Raw genomic sequence first — 12728 nt, 5'->3', positions numbered from 1 at the left:
TTGCAGGATGCATGTGAAAAGCACATATGGGGAGTTTCAAGGGTGAAACTCAAGTGAGGGAGCATTTTTTGTGGTCACACCTCACACTCCAAATGTTTCCAGAAGGCAGCTTCTGCTTTTTAATAATGTCCATCTATTTTTAACCAATTGCCTAGCACACAATTAATGCTCAATAAACTCTTTGTTAAATGAACTAATAAAAGGTAATAAAAGACTTGTGTGATGTGAGTAATCCAAAAGGAACAAATAAACTTGAAATACTTTGTGTGTTGGTATTTCGGGAGGAACTTTGCATTTGAAATCAGAAGTTCCTAATCCAAACACTGGGTCTACTGATGGCTAATTAAGGAATTTCAAACAAATTACTTCCAGTCTTTGAATTTCAGTTTTCTCGACTATAAAAGGGAAGTAAAGGAGTTTGTTATGTGACTCAAATGAGATAATGTGTGTGCAAACCCTTGTAAACCAAACAAATATTACACACGTAGGAAATAGTCTTGGTAATGTGCTCCTATTTCAACAGCAGGAAATCCAGACCTATCTTCAAAGAGATATGTATTACCTAAGGATCTCTCATTGGTAGCAGAAGAGAGAGAATGAGAGTGTCAGCACAATAATTAATCAGGAAGGTGAGAGAGTAGCATAGAGGAATCCATAATGGGTCATCTGCAGAGTGAAGGAGACACAAAACAAATGTTGGACGAGATGGCTCCAGTTCAGAACCAAGTCAATGGCAGGAAGTTCCTAAAAATACAAAAGCAGGGTGATTTTGTGAATTTCCACGTCAGATGGCTCAATGGTAAAGAATCCACCTTGCAATGCAGGAGACGCAGGAGCCACGGGTTCGATTCCTAGGTCAGGAAGATCCCCTAAAGGAGGATATGGCAACCCACTCCAGTATTCTTGCTTGGAGAGTCCCAAGGACAGAGGAGCCTGGCGGGCTACGGTCCATGCGGTCGCAAAGAGTTGGACACGACTGAGTACTGAACACACACATATGTCATATACATCAGTTCAGACAATCTATATTTTTCATTTCAGCAAACTCATTAGGGAAAAACAATACACTTTTCAGATAATAAGAATAAAGAAGAATAAACATCTGTGGACATTTATTGCCTACAAACAATTTCTACAGCTCTTTAAATTTCTGCTTCATGCCATCAAGAACAACACACTGATCCTTAAGTTAACTGCAGTCAGAAAAAATGCACCACACCTAGAAGAGGTTCTGCAAGCTAGAAAGAATTCCACAACTAACTTGCTCTTATTTATTGCAGTTTACCCTCACAATAGGACTCTTTTATTTAATATGAATGGATCCGAAAGTCAGTTGGTTAATTAAAAATTTTATTAAAATATATAAATATCTTGTGCCAATATATGTTTTATTGTAGTTGAAAATATATAAATGTTCAATTGTTGACCCATCACTTAACTTAGGGGCCAAGTTTTTGTTTTATAGGTCTGCCATACCTCAACATGAATCAGCCACAGGTATACATACGTCGCTTCCCTCTTGAACTTCCCTCCCACCTCCCACTCCATCCTACCCCCCTAGGTTGTCACAGATTACTAGATTTGAGCTCCCTGCATCACACAGCAAATTCCCACTGGCTACCTATTTTGCATATGGTAATGTATATGTTTCAATGCTGCTCTCAATTTGTCCCACTCTCTCCTTTCCCCTCTGATGTCCACAAGTCTGTTCTCTATGTCTGCATCTCCATTGCTGCCCTGCAAATAGGTTCATCAGTACCATCTTTCTAGATTCCATATATAAATGATAATATACAATATCTGTTTTTTCTCTGACTTACTTTACTCTGTATAATAGGCTCTAGGTTCATCTACCTCATTAGAACAGACTCAAGTGCATTCCTTTCAATGGCTGAATAATATTCCATTGGGTATATGGACATGGAACAACAGACTGGTTCCAAATAGGAAAAGGAGTATGTCAAGGCTGTATATTGTCACCCTGTTTACTTAACTTATATGCAGTGTACATCATGAGAAACGCTGGGCTGGAAGAAGCACAAGCTGGAATCAAGATTGCTGGGAGAAATATCAATAACCTCAGATACGCAGATGACACCACCCTTATGGCAGAAAGTGAAGAGGAACTAAAAAGCCTCTTGATGAAAGGGAAAGAGGAGAGTGAAAAAGTTGGCTTAAAGCTCAACATTCAGAAAACTAAGATCATGGCATCTGGTCCCATCACATCATGGCAAATAGATGGGGAAACAGTGGAAGCAGTGTCAGACTTTTTTTTTTTTGGCTCCAAAATCACTGCACATGGTGATTGCAGCCATGAAATTAAAAGTCTTACTCCTTGGAAGGAAAGTTATGACCAACCTAGATAGCATATTAAAAAGCAGAGACATTACTTTGCCAACAAAGGTCTATCTGGTCAAGGGTATGGTTTTTCCAGTGGTCATGTATGGATGTGAGATTTGGACTGTGAAGAAAGATGAGCATCAAAGAATTGCTGCTTTTGAACCGTGGTGTTGGAGAAGACGCTTGAGAGTCCCTTGGACTGCAAGGAGATCCCACCAGTCCATCCTAAAGGAGATCAGTCCTGGCTGTTCATTGGAAGGACTGATGCTGAAGCTGAAACTCCAATACTTTGGCCACCTCATTAGAAGAGTTGACTCATTGGAAAAGACCCTGATGCTTGGAAGGATTGGGGGCAGGAGGAGAAGGGGACGACAGAGGAGATGGTTGGATGGCATCACTGACTCGATGCACATGAGTTTGGGTAAACTCCGGGAGTTGGTGATGGACAGGGAGGCCTGGTGCGCTGTGATTCATGGGATCGCAAAGAGTCGGACACGACTGAGTGACTGAACTGAACACAACTTCTTTACCCATTCCTCTGCTGATGGACATCTAGGTTGCTTCCATGTCCTAGCTATTGTTAATGGTGCTGCAATGAGTATTGGGGTGCCCATGTCTTTTTCAGCTACAGTTTTCTCAGGGTATCTGCCTACTAGTGGTATTTCTGGGTGATACGGTAGTTTTAGTTCTAGTTTTTTTAAGGACTCTCCATACTGTTCTCCATAGTGGCTGTATCCATTTACATTCCCGTGAACAGTTCAAGAGGGTTCCCTTTTTTCCACACTCTCTCCAGCTTTTATTGTTTGTAGATTTTTTTGATGACGGCCATTCTGACCTGTGTGAGGTGATACCTCTTTGTAGTTTTGATTACTGTCTGAGCCTTCTTTCCTTTCCTTGACCACACAAAATCACTAGAGTTTGGAATATATTTTGGGACAAATATGTACTTGTTTCATTAATGAACCTCAAAGATTTGGTGGCTGAGAACAATTGGAGAAACAAGGTGCTTTAAAACTCATCAACAACAAAAAAATTTAGTTTTGGTTTTCAGGGTAGTAATCAGGCAATACTGGAGGAAGTAATCAGACATTATATGCTTCAATATAGCCACCTCAATTTTCTTGAGCAAAAGCAGAAGTCATACTTCTAAGATTTTCAAGTACTTTATCAAGGGTAAGTATTCATATTCTCTTGCCCTTCAAACAATATAGGATCAGTATTTTCTCAGTTCCGTTGATACTAGATAGAGCTATTGACTCTTTTTTATGGCACTATAAAACATGTTGTACTGAAATAAAGGTTTACTTTGCAACTGAGAATTCATGGGCAAGGCTTCCTGCTGACTTCTGAGAACCTTGAACAACTGTGTCACTGCTGTTGTTGATGGAGATATTTTTAGAACGAACTAACTATCTTTTACAGAGTACACACACACACACACACACACACACACAGAAATGCACGTGCTGTTGAAGAAAGAGAAAGTGTACCACACACACATGAGTAATTAGATTTCTGCTAAATTAAACCTTTGCTGAAGTTACAATTTGCACTGAGACAATCTGTTTCCATTTTGCTAACTTCTGCTCAAAGCATCCGCTGACCATAAAACCATCTTGCTTTCTTATTCCCCAGAGGCTAGAGAAGATTTTTGTCTCCTGGTAGGGAAAGGAAACTTTGCCAATTTTCTTCTGTGCCTGTAAAGAACAGGCAGAAGACAGAGAGTGTTCAAAAGAAGATATTCAGCCAAGGAACTTAAGCTCAAGACATTGACTTTGTGGTTCTTCATTCTTTTGACTAAAACTACAGCATTTGAGTTTCAATGTCATGAGGCTGTGAAGCAGGAAGGGAACTTCATGCTCAGCTAGGCAAAGAGGTATCACGAAAAAGAGATGCGCTCTGGAGTCAGGATTTCCAGACTTGAGTTCCATCATGATCATTTCCTAGCTATGTGGCTTTGGGCAAGATGCTCTGTGTCCTTGAGGCTCATTTTCCACATCTGTAAACTGGGGACACCAAATGTTAAGGGTAACATGCTGCCTTCTCCACTGAACTGGATAGAAGATTTCGTGAGTTGTGAAACAGGTATTTGTGAACTGTAACGAATTAGAGAAATGGACTTTGTTATTGTGACCCAGTTTCACCCCCTTTTTTCCAAAAAGTAAACAGGGACCTAGAGAAGGGAAAGGACTTTTCAAGGTCAGCAGCCTGACTACCACCCAGAGATCTGCTCCCAGGTCAGGAAACTTCCACACGAAAGTGTGCAAAGAATCTTCTAATTATGCAAATTTCTGCCACTGGAGCTATGTTCCTCTAAGATGTCAAATTCAAGCCTGGGGAGCCAGTCTCCTCAAACCCAGCAGTCAACATTTAGATGGATAACCTCAGAGTGTCCAGGCTTATATATATATTTTTTTCAGGCTTATATGTTTTTACTTTAAACCAAACCATTTAACCAAAGAATTGGAGCATTTCTTTTCCCCAGCCACCTTATTCTCAGAATGACAGTTGCTGATACAAGTGAACGACTAAGACTTTCCATCTTTTAACACTGAAAGTTCCCAGGAAGCTTTTCAGCCATGCGCAGACTGAGACAGTTAGACACCCTCAATTTCCACATTTCACTGAATGTCTGTATTGTGCCAGACACTTTGCTGAGTACTTATATTCTTCTTATTCATTCCAAAAATTATGTGGGGCAGGTACAATTATTTCCACTTCACAAGATGAGGAACCCCAGTTCGGGGTGATCAAAATCACATGTCTCCCATCACACAGCCAACATGCTTTGGAGCCAGGACTCAGGGTGTTTTGAATCTAGAGTCTGTGTTTTTACCAGCACAGGTCACTGACTCCCAATATGTCTTGAACAGTCTCAGGAAGAGGAGAAGAGTGGGCTGCTTTTAAACCAGATTGTTTTACGATCAGCCAGTCATCATGGTCTTGGGCAGTTCGGAAGCAACTGTCGTATTTAAACTTGGGAGTCAAGTGTGTTAGCGAAAAGACAGATAAGGAGGGGTCAAAATCTCAGTTTGAGTTTCTACCACCTTGCTTCCTGACTTTACCTCTTAAAGCCTTTTTTCCTTATCATACAAATTGGGGATAATAAAACCTATATCAATGTAGTGAGACTCAAAGTAAGTGTTATAAAAAACACTTTGTAACCAGAAAAACATTAGTAAAAAGAGGTTAACTTGCTGACTTCAGTTTAAATTACGGTGTTACTATAGAAAGCTAAATACTCTATCAGCCTGTATTTTTTATTTCCCCAAATGTATCCCCACTGTTGGCATCTTTCAAAAAATCTGCACCAGACACGTGTGGTGGCCTACACAGCAGGCATTCTGTCCCTTCCCTCATTTTAACAGGATCCTGATTTCCAGATGGGACCATCACCCTTTCTGATTTTTAATTATAGGCTTTATCCAATAAGAGCATGAGTCAATCAGAATCAATGAGACATTTGTTAGAGCTTCTGAGAAACTGAAGTTCCCTTCATCTTCACTGGCAAGTTTTCCTCTTTCCTACTGGATATTAAGGACAGCTGGAACCTCTAAATTCAACAGAGGTCTTGTAAATATCAAATGGAGAACAGAAGAGCCCACATACCATGGAAGCAAAACCCCAAACTGGAAAGGGAAACAGAATATTGATCATATCAGTTTAGCCTAAAGTCAAATCAAGTACAAATTCCATATCTGCCTCTTAATGGCCAAGTAACCTTGGAAATGGCCATTAATTTCTCTGAGTTTTTGTTTCCTCCTCTGTAAAAGAGAGATAGTTACATAGTTCTCATAATGTTCTGGTGAGTGTTCAGTTAGACGAGAATTGTCAAATGCCTAGAATAGGACCTGACAATGAGTGACTACTCTGGTGCTAGTGGTAAAGAGCTCACCTGCCAATGTAGGAAACATAAGAGACACGGGCTTGATCCCTGGGGATGGAGGATCCCCTGGAGGAGGAAAGGGCAACCCACTCCAGTATTCTTGCCTGGAGAATTCCGTTGACAGAGGAGCCTGGCAGGCTACAGTCTATAGGGTCACAGAGAGTTGGACACGACTGAAGTGGCTTGGCCCACATGCTCACACAGCTAGTGACGGCTTTCTATCATTGCCCTGCTCCTAGAGGAGAGACCAGGGCAGTGATGTTATAAGGAAAGACTCAAAAATGAAATGATTATTTGGAGTCTTATAAGAAGCAAAGGACTTTGCTCATGCTACTTTGTGTAATATTACACCTCTGCAAAGAAAGGGAGGTGGGGCATGCTAGGCTACATGATTTCTTACTGCTTATTTTCATATCTGTTTGCATAGTTCAATTTGCGTGTTAATTTTCATATTGATTCACTTCCCAAGAACGACCCTGGACCAATCCCAGATGTAGCATAATATGCTTGTGTGTGTGTGTGTGTTTGTGCATATGTGTGTGTGATGTAAAGTGTGTATTTGGGGAGAGGGCAAATATAATCCTGATAAACAGGTGACTAGGAGGCACAGTTCCTGATTATAGCCATCCTGAACCTCCTCATTCCAATCTCTTTGACCAAATACTAAGGTCCTGGTCTCAGAGTAGGACTGTCTAATCTTAGTAAACGTGAGTGAGAGAGAGACAGAGAGATCTTATTATTAGGCGAGACAAGCTCTTCTAGGTCTTCTCTTTCTGCTCAGATGTGTCTTGGAAACGCAAGGGCCCAGCTGACTTCTCTTCAACAACAACAGTAGATAAATGAAGCAACATGTCTGACCCACTAGAACATCATCCAAAAGGAAATCCTCTCCACGCCTGCAGGAAACTCCCAAGACGACATCTGGCAAGAGAACACAGGCAGCGAGCGGCAGCTACATTTGAGGGCAGGAGCACAAAATCAGGAACTTGCAGCCAGCTCTGCCCCCACTGTGCATTTCCCCTTCCCCAGCCCCCTTCCCCTGCCTGTAGAGTGGGCTCTCCTAGATAAAGAGGAGTAAGAAATGATGTCAGCATCAGCTCTGCCGCTCCCAGCACAATCCTGCAAGCATGCGTTCTAGACCCACAGGACAATAGGAGGAGTGGACCCAGCAGGACCACGATAACCACCCCAACACTTCTTCCAAAACTCCTCCTTTTGTTTCACGGGATCTTTTCTTTCCAGCAAAATCCTCCCCGTCTTTTCTGTGTGATATTACCAGGTAAACCCAGTCATTTTCTGCTCCCAGTCCAGTAATTCTCAAAATGTCCATAAGATCCTGATGCATGATTGCTCTCCATGCCTGTCTCCCCTGCCAGGTTGTGAGTCTTCATGTGGGTGTTTCAGAGTCTTCATCAAACCACCAAAGAATCAAAGTTCAAAACAGACATAAAGCACAGAAGTAGCAGAGATGGATCTTAACTATGGGCTGCCCCACTTCCTGCCATTAGAGTAGATGCTTAGCCATGGGACCTACTTTCCAGCCACGCCATGAACACGTGCTTGCCTTCTCCAACCATGTTCCCCCCAGAGCTGCACAACGCACTTGCTGAGAACCCCATGTACTTCTTCAGTACAGATCATTCCAGTGGCCCATGCCAGGAGGGAGGGTGTTGTCTGTCAGGAATATCACGAGAGCTGCAGGAGCACGCCCAGAGAATTCCACAGCCGTGATCATGTATCCTGAGTAACCAGAGTCTCATGGAAAGAACAGACCTAGAAGCCCTTTGTACGGTCACTTTGTGTCTCCATCACCAGCTTCTTCTATGTGTCACAATATTATATACCTAAGCACATTTCTGAAATCTCTAACATGTTTCCCATGAGGCCAAAGAGGATAAGAAGATGGGGCTGAGTGCGGATGAGTGAGAAGATGGAGACATGTAGATCCACTCAGCATGATTATTTCATAGTGACTTGGTGGAATGCTATAGGACTCATCAGTGCACAGAATAATGCTCACCTTCGAGCTGATGGTCTGGACCCTGCTGCTCCCATGTCGTCCATGTGTCCTGCTCTGGTTTATGGCTCTGTCTCTGGTCCCCTATTAACATCAGTTAGTGCCAGCACTTTACAGTCTGAATCTCTGCAACAGAAGACAGGCGTTCTCAGGGCTGGGTTAGCATCCACAGAGAGGACCATGTACAAAAAAGGAGCGTGCTTTTTCTGGCCCGTCCCCTTTGGCTCTGATGAAAAGCTATCAGTCTTCTTTTATTTCTTTTCAGTAAATGCTGGCCCTCACGCCTCAGTGGTTTAGTCCTACTCTTCTCCATATCCATTCTTACCATTTGGGGCTAAGGCACCAGTGTTCTCCATCTTTCTCCTGCACTTCAGCTTCCACCCTCACCCCCTATAATTCATCGTCCACCGGCAGCCAGAGTGCGCTTGCAGAAACAGGAATGAGATAATCATGTCACTCGTCCATGTTAAAATATCTCAATAGCTTCCCATCACTCTGAGAACAAAATCAAAACTGGCTACCAAGGACCACATGACTTGTCCAGCCTCCCCGACATCCTCCTGAGCCATTCACTCCCTGTGCTCTGCTTCGGCTCCTTTGCTTGCAAACGGACTCATTTTGTTCCTACCCCAGGGACTTTGCACTGCTGCCTCCTCCTGCCTAGAATCTTCCCCACCCTATGTCCCGGTCATTGGGACTGCCTTCTCTTATTTGGCTCTCTTATTTGGCTCAAACACAACATCTAGTTTAATTCTCTAAATAATATTTATTATCGTGCTGGTTCTTGTGCTCAGTCGCTCAGTAGTTGTCTGACTCTTTGCGACTTTGAGCCTACCTGTGACTCTTTGGAGTCCACCAGGCTCCTCTGTCCATGGGCTTCCCCAGGCAGAAATCCTGGAGTGAGCTGCCATTTCCTCCTCCAGGGGGTCCTTCTGTACTAGGGCTCAAACTTGTGTCTCTTGCCCTGCAGATTCTTTACCACTGAGCCACCAGAGAAGCCACATTTAATATATATATTACTAGCTTTTAAATCTATTGTCTTATATATTTATATACTGTCTTCTCCCTCCATAAGAAAACAAAACTTATAAGAGATCAAAAGCTTTAACACCTTCATTTAAAGTATATCCCCCAGAAGCTACTACATTGCTTGGCAATGTCAATCAGTATCCCTTTAAAGTGTTTCTGAGTAAATGGACAAAACTCAAGCTTAAATGAATGCCAACATTTCATAACTACTGTTCTTTAATCTATTACTGAGTTTTAGTAGATTACTAATGCCTCCTCATCCCAAATCATCAAAGAGTGAAGAGAAACTTCTTAAAGAAGTGATTCTGAATCCCAGTCTCACCACTGACTATGATTCTGGACACGTCTGTGGAATTCTCTGTGTTGATTGTCACTCCTAAAATGGAGGAAATAGAAGAAATAGAAGTGCCTGCCTTGTAGAGCTGATGCCGATGACGTGAGTAAGCACGGGCTGGGTGCTCTCAACAGTACCTGGTCCATAAGAACCCCTAGACAGGTGATCAATGCTACCATCACTGTGATCACATTGCAATCATGCTGACTGCACTGCGGAATAGATGAAGCTCTTCGTTCTGCCACCAAAAAAAGAGAGCAGGGTGGACACAGGAAGCAAGTCTGAGAGCAGTGAGACCAGTAAAGAGACTCCCACGTGTGAACAGAAACAAGCTGATGGATTCCCAGGGCAGTGCAGGAGCAGAATCCATAGAATCCGGCTGTTTCAGATATTGGAGGAGTCAAAGATAAGAGGTTGAGAATTCAAATCTGGTCAACTGCAGGAAGGATTCACACACAACCACATGTCAACCTGGCAGATGCTCAGGGTACAAAAGTGCACCCAACCTGCACCCTTCCTTGAGGAACTCGGGTTCAAACAGGGAAAACCAACAGAGACTAAAAATGAGAAGTGATGATTGTTATCCTGAAGGTATGAAAAAAAAGGCTATAATTCACAGAACAGGATTTGATCCCTTCCAGTCATACAAGGTTTGAGTAGACATAGCAGAAAGAGTGACACCTCAACCTTTGAATTGAATCCCTTACAGTGAATCCCAGAATGCTCATGGGGGTACCAAAATTATACCAAAACTATTAAGAGGAGAGTCAGGTGCTAAAAGGACAATTCTACTTAGGCAAACACCAGAAGTCTACCTTTGCTCTAAGCCCCATCCATCTCAGATCTAGCTTAGTCTCCTAAAGTGTCTGTCTTTGTTGGCCAAAGCTAGTTTACAATGCTAAAAGACTAAACTCGTCAGGGTGGAAGACAAAACAAACCTGGATAAAACTGGCAAATGGAAAGACTAAATCATAAATTATAGTCCTGGTCATATAACTGTATTAACATTAATCAACAGGCATTAACTAAGTTCCCTGCATTATACTGAAAGCTGCTTATACCCTTGGAGTAAGTAATTTCCCTGGCTTGAATTTTGTTCTTTTTTCAAATCTCTGAGGTATAAAGTTAATTGCATTTGTAAACATTTTAAAATCCTTCTCAGTTGTACAAAGCACTTCCTTGCTGCTTTAAGGAGAAGATATAGTCACAATTTTACCTTATCTTAGTGATGCATTGTTGAAAACACCAATTTTTTGCTCTATTTAAATAGTGTACAGCTATATTTTCTTAAAGGCTCCCATCAGCTGTATGCTTATGTCTGTTATTTTAGTGTTTCTGTCATGTTCATATTGCTAGTCTGTCCACTGTCACTTTTCCCAATACTCCATATATCTGCCCCTAAAAACTGTTCCCTTAATTCTAATTGTGCTCCTTCTAATCAGATAGCGCCTAGATACTAGATGTTCACAAGAATTGTTTATCAAAGGGAGACCAAGTGTCCTGGAATAGTCATTAAGACTTCCCTATTTCACTGACAAAAAATGTCTAGGTTTGTACAGTAAAAAATATATATAATTATCCAATTTATTTATAAAAGCTGGGAAACAAGAGAAGAACAGAGGTGAGAAGTAACTTTCCCAAGTTCCTAGAAGTGGTCACAATCAATTTTGTTTCCTGGGATCTTTTTTCAGTTTTTCAGTAAGGCTGGGAATGGTCAGGTTGTAAAAGCATTAAGCATTGGTTAGAAATAACAAGAGAAGATGCTACACATGGACATCACCAGATGGTCAACACCAAAATCAGATTGATTATATTCTTTGCAGCCAAAGATGGAGAAGCTCTATACAAGACCAGGAGCTGACTGTGGCTCAGATCATGAACTTCTTATTGCCAAATTCAGACTTAAACTGAAGAAAGTAGGGAAAACCACTAGACCATTCAGGTATGACCTAAATCAAATCCCTTATGACTATACAGTGGAAGTGAGAAATAGATTTAACAGACTAGATCTGATAGACAGAGAGCCGGATGAACTATGGATGGAGGTTCATGACATTGTACATGAGACAGGGATTAAGACCATCCCCATGGAAAAGAAATGCAAAAAGGCAAAATGTCTGTCTGAGGCGGCCTTACAAATAGCTGTGAAAAGAAGAGAAGTGAAAAGCAAAGGAGAAAAGGATAGATATTTGAATGCAGAGTTTCAAAGAATAGCCAGGAGAGATAAGAAAGACTTCCCCAGCAATCAATGCAAAGAAATAGAGGAAAACAACAGAATGGAAAAGACTAGAGATCTCTTCAAAAAAATTAGAGATACCAAGGGAACATTTCATGCAAAGATGAGCTCGATAAAGGACAGAAATGGTATGGGCCTAACAGAAGCAGAAGATATTAAGAAGAGGCGGCAAGAATACACAGAAGAACTGTACAAAAAAGATCTTCAAGACCCAGATAATCATGATGGTGTGATCACTGACCTAAAGCCAGACATCCTGGACTGTGAAGTCAAGTGGGCCTTAGAAAGCATCACTACGAACAAAGCTAGTGGATGTGATGGAATTCCAGTTGACCTATTTCAAATCCTGAAAGATGATGCTGTAAAAGTGCTGCACTCAATATGCCAGCAAATTTGGAAAACTCAGCAGTGGCCACAGGACTGGAAAAGGTCAGTTTTCATTCCAATCCCAAAGAAAGGCAATGCCAAAGAATGTTCAAACTACTGCACAATTGCACCATCTCACACACTAGTAAAGTAATGCTAAAAATTCTCCAAACCAGACTTCAGCAATACGTGAACCGAGAACTTCCAGATGTTCAAGCTGGTTTTAGAAAAGACAGAGGAACCAGAGATCAAATTGCCGATATCCACTGGATCATCAAAAAAGCAAGGGAGTTCCAGGAAAACATATATTTCTGCTTTATTGACTATGCCAAAGCCTTCGACTGTGTGGATCACAATAAACTGTGGGAAATTCTGAAAGAGATGGGAATACCAGACCACCTGACCTGCCTCTTGAGAAACCTGTATGCAGGTCAGGAAGCAACAGTTAGGACTGGACACGGAACAACAGACTGGTTCCAAATAGGAAAAGGAGTACATCAAGGCTGTATATTGTCACCCA

The sequence above is a fragment of the Odocoileus virginianus genome, chromosome 15 (assembly GCF_023699985.2).
Source record: "Odocoileus virginianus isolate 20LAN1187 ecotype Illinois chromosome 15, Ovbor_1.2, whole genome shotgun sequence".
In the NCBI taxonomy this organism is placed as follows: domain Eukaryota; kingdom Metazoa; phylum Chordata; class Mammalia; order Artiodactyla; family Cervidae; genus Odocoileus; species Odocoileus virginianus.
The sequence above is the reverse complement of the archived record's forward strand: the minus strand, read 5'-3'. Positions refer to the sequence as shown.